The sequence below is a fragment of the Neophocaena asiaeorientalis genome, unplaced genomic scaffold (assembly GCF_003031525.2).
Source record: "Neophocaena asiaeorientalis asiaeorientalis breed wild unplaced genomic scaffold, Neophocaena_asiaeorientalis_V1.1 scaffold225, whole genome shotgun sequence".
NCBI classification, from domain to species: domain Eukaryota; kingdom Metazoa; phylum Chordata; class Mammalia; order Artiodactyla; family Phocoenidae; genus Neophocaena; species Neophocaena asiaeorientalis.
The window spans coordinates 7,815,218-7,819,841 of NW_020172364.1; the positions used below are offsets into that span (position 1 = coordinate 7,815,218).

Genomic DNA, 4,624 nt, shown 5'->3' on the forward strand with positions numbered 1-4,624 from the left:
TCAAACATTTCCTCTGATATTTCACAAACATCAATTTGATGGAGGCATTCAAAATCCAAACTTTGAATAACCCTCATTTTATTTTGTTTTTATCTTTGTTTACTTCCATTAGTAGTTCTCTCCCTCTCTTTCCACTTCCCAGCACCCACTTTTTTTCCCCTCATGACGGCAAATATTGGTATAGTCCCCAAGGCAGGGAACTTCTCTTCAGACTGTAAAAGGAAATGTTGAAATCCTTAGCTGTCCTGTCAACAGTAGTGGAATGAAAAGTCGTTGGATTGTTTTGGCAGTGGTTCTGAAGCAGGCACAATTGGCAAATTATTATAACACCACTGCCTGAAAATCCCCATTTGCCTCAAGGTAGTGGCGTTTGTTGACAGAAGCCTCCAAAATGTCCAGCACATTCTCTTGAGTTACCATTTAAGGATCAGTCTGACAAGTGACTTCTTTCTGCATATTTATTCCCCTTGTAACCTAGGCTGGACTGTTCCCAAATGACCTTCGAAAGGACACAATGCAGCATCATCAATGGGGCAAATCAGAAAAGATGAGAGGAGGGAAATATCTCTTAGCCCTGAGGTCAGTCTGTACCAATAGGGTACCAAGGTTGTTTAGTGTGGAGAAGAGTGATCTCAGAGATGACATAAGAATTGTCTTCACATTTCACACAGATTGTCCTGTGGGATATTCCAGACACTGATAAATGGGATCTAGAAGGCAGGATTATGACCAGAGGATGAGAGGATTCAGGGATTTGAATGGCAGTTTAAGACAAGAAAGAACTTCTTATAGTTAAAAATGTCCAAAGATGGGAAGCTTTGCTCCTTGGAAGAGTCTCCCATCACTTGATGTGTACTAGTAGGGACTAGATAAAGTGGATATTGTGAAAGGGATTGTTAAAGGGATGATTGATTAAATCATTTAAAACCAGAGAATTTATGATTCTCCAAATAATTGTTGTCGATGATTAGGTAATACATCCTTTTTTTTGGAAAGAGTTGAATCAATCATGTGAGACCCTGGAAAATTACCTGAACTTTCCTAAGGTTTAATTTCCTCATCTGTAAAATGGAGACGATGCTATCTCTTTTGTCTACTTCATAAAGACCTTGTGATGATTCCATGAAATGAGGTTAAATTATTTTATTAAATAAAACTCATTGAGTATCTGCCCGTAGTGCAATGTCACTTTGGCAGCAGAAACTGGGACACCATCCAAGGGAACTAAATTCAGCTCTTCTGGGAGTTGTTTTTTGGTCACCATGGACCTGCCGACCACCTCTTTCCCATTTGACACATGGTATTCTCACTTGGGTTCTTTGTCCATGAGCTTGACAAGTAACCACAACCCACAAACCAGGAGACCTATATGTATACCTGGGCTTTTCCTTCAGGCTATCATCTGAACTATACCAATAACGTCTCTCAAAGGGGCATCCTAGGTCTGACTGGGAATAAGATTTGATACAAGAGGCATTAAGTACAAAGCATATCATCATAAAAATGTCATGGTTGGCCATTTTCTCTATCTGATCTTTGTCTATTCAAGAAACCCTACTAGAAAATCTCCAGTAAATCTCTGTTCAGAAACTATTTGAACAATTCTATTGGCAGATTGCTCATAGTCTTCTGATACATCTTGGGCAGCTCTGATGGTTAGAAAGTTCTCCTGTTGATTTAGATTCTGGAACATCCATCTGCCATCTCTTTTATTTAAAAATAACATTCCCATGCTGGAGTAGGTTCAGCTTGTGTTTCAGTACCTGGATGTGGGGCATTGGGGTTACAGAACCAAGGTTGATGGATTCTCTAACGCTTGACAGGAAGGGGAGCTGCCATGAATCACCACGCCTGGCCTCCCAGTGGGCAGTCGGGCCTTCTTGGAGGCTGACATTTGACCAGCCTCTAAGGCAGAAAAGAGAAGCCAATTTATGAGGATCTTTTGCCTTGCACCCCCTTCTCATTGTCCCTTTGCTGAAGCATTACTAAGGAAGCCCGATTCATAGAGCCCTGGGGCTAAGGAAGCAAAAAAACCATCTAATCTCATGCTTTCGTTTCACAGAACACAGAGCAAAGGCCTGGAAACTGGAAAGAAATGTCTCAAAAAGCAGATGGCGAACTTTTGGCAGTATGGGGATTAAACTCTAAAGCTTCCAATCTCCAATTCCAGCTCCACTGCTCTTTCCATATACCTCCATTCCCAGGAAAAGGCACGTCATCTAAATCAGCGTATCATAGTTTCTGTGTTCATTCTGACGTGAGAAAACAATAGGTCACCGTTGTTCAGGGGGAATTTCCAGAAATTACCTGTATTTTCTTAAAGGCTAAGGTCACTCATGGAGCTCTCTGATGTCCTATCTGATTTAAAAGCCCAAACAAAGCTGCGGAAGCCAGCAGATATTTTGTAAGGCAGCCTTACCTCTGCCTGGCATTTTGTGGGGCAAAAGAGGGGAGGGCAAAAGTATTAAATTCAGGCTTAAAAGCTCCTCAGAAATTCTTTACACGCAGGAGACCAAGTTGGAGAAAAGAAGATGACTCCTGCCAAGGGGAAGAAAGAGAGAGATGAATGCCTGTGGTTTTCAAAGGTTAAGAACAACAACAAAGCCCGAGTATTTGCACAGGGATGAATGTTCATTGGCTTTTGGCCAACAACTGTACGAGGGCTTGTGCCCACATCCTGTAGCTGTGGTTTAGGGACGCTGCTCATGAGTGACTTCTTATGCTTAGTGGCAGGAAACTTTAGTCACTGATGTGTAAACTCACCTTTGGTCTGCACCTCCCACAATGTGCTCTGAAGGCAGTTCGGGGACCAGGCCTCCTGATTTTCTTACAGATACCAGTTCCTCAGAGATACCAGTTCCTCAGTTTAAGGAAGAACTCAGTTTAAGGCCTTGGGAGAGACTGAGACTTGATCAGTACTTACCTTACTCCACTCAGTTGTAGCAACCCCTTAGGATAATTCTATAGCCACAGGGAGGAATTATGATATCCTCTGCGAAATCCTCCCTTTAACCTCAAAACCCAAGACAAAAAAACGCGAGCTGTGTTTCATTTCAGGGCTGCAGTATGAAATCTGAGAGGCGAAGTCAGGAGGTTGCTTGTGAGCCTAGATCTTGTATCTGATGAGCTATTTTACACTCAATTTTTAAAAGTTCGTAGTAAACTCAAAGTCTCCTTTTCAGTGAAGCTAAATGGAATTTGCAAGAAATCCCTCAAAAAGCAGATGGTGAGTTTTGGGCAATACTGGGATGAAACTCTAAAGCTTCCATTTTCCTGCTCCTAGGCACTGCTCTTTCCATATATCCCCATTCCCAGGGAAAGGCATATCATCCAAATCAGTGTTTCACAGTTGTCATCTAAATCGGTGTATCATAAGTTACTTTGAGGTGAGAAAACAATAGGTCCAGTTTAATTAACTCTCATGTTTTTAGGTAGATATGAGAGACTGTGATGTTACATTATGGGTAGAGAGTATGTTGAGATCAATTTCTCTGAATTACCACCTCGTCTCTCACATCCTGTCCACAATGCCTACCTCATGCATCTCAGCAACTACTTTTCCTTCCTTTTATATTCCCTGCTCACTCTTTATGGAATTATTGAAACAGATTGGAAGGGACCCTAAAGGTCATCTAGTTTAACCTCCTACCTATTGCAGGAATGCCCTCAACCAAAACACACAGTAGATGCAGGCTCAGCTTCTGCAAAATCATTGCCAGGGCAGAGAATCCCTTGCTTTCTACAGCAGCTAGTTCTACTGCCAAGCAACTGCAGCGAGTTAAAGGTTTTTCTAAATATTACATCCAAACCTTCCTCCCTGGAAAGTTACCTATTTGGTCCTTGATCTTCCTTTGAAGTTACCCCGGGTAAATCAATTTCCTATTTCGTATGGCCACACTTCAAATAAAGGCAGCTAACTGGTGCTGTCCCAACAAAGTAGTTTTATTTTTGTTTTTTGACACAGACCCCCGGTTACCACAACCGTTCTTCATGTGCTGGATTATCCATAGCCCCTGTTGAACTCCTCCTTGTTCGTGGACGATTCTGTTTGGTTAACATTTCTTTTAAAATATTGTATTCGACACTGGCATGGCAATTCAAATATAGGCTGACCAGTGCAGGTTAGAGTGTAGCTGTTCTTCACTTGCCAATGTGCTGTTATTAATGAAATCCAGGTTTTCTTTATTATACTATTTGCTCACATGAAGCTTATGGTCAACTTCATACTATCTATAATATACAACATTATTTTTCATTGAAGGAACCAATGAGGAACCAACGAGGCCACTTTAGTATGGATTAATTGTAACGAACCTGGATTAGCTCCTAGTAATCACTGCTTTTCTCTTTTGACTTTTAAATTTATTTGTTACATTTTTTCTAAAGTATGTATTTAATATTTTATCCTGAATCAGTGTCAGACTTATTTTTCTATAGTATCTGGCAACCAACATTATTTTTAAGTGGGATTTTTTTCTGTCTTCAGTCTAGAGGACAAAGTGGGAATTGTTACCATGATGGGCAGCTGAGCCAAAGAAGTACAGTAATCAGAATGGTTTACCCCATAGAGATCTTTTTTTTTTTTTTTTTTTTTTTTTTTTGGGCACCCCGGCTTTTCCTCTTT

General features: G+C 40.9%; 1 pseudogene; it reads right to left on the reverse strand.

The window, feature by feature from the left end:
- Positions 1 to 1,783: 1,783 nt before the first annotated feature.
- LOC112414863 (embryonic stem cell-specific 5-hydroxymethylcytosine-binding protein-like) overlaps positions 1,784 to 4,624 on the reverse strand; it is a 21,947-nt pseudogene continuing 19,106 nt past the window's right edge.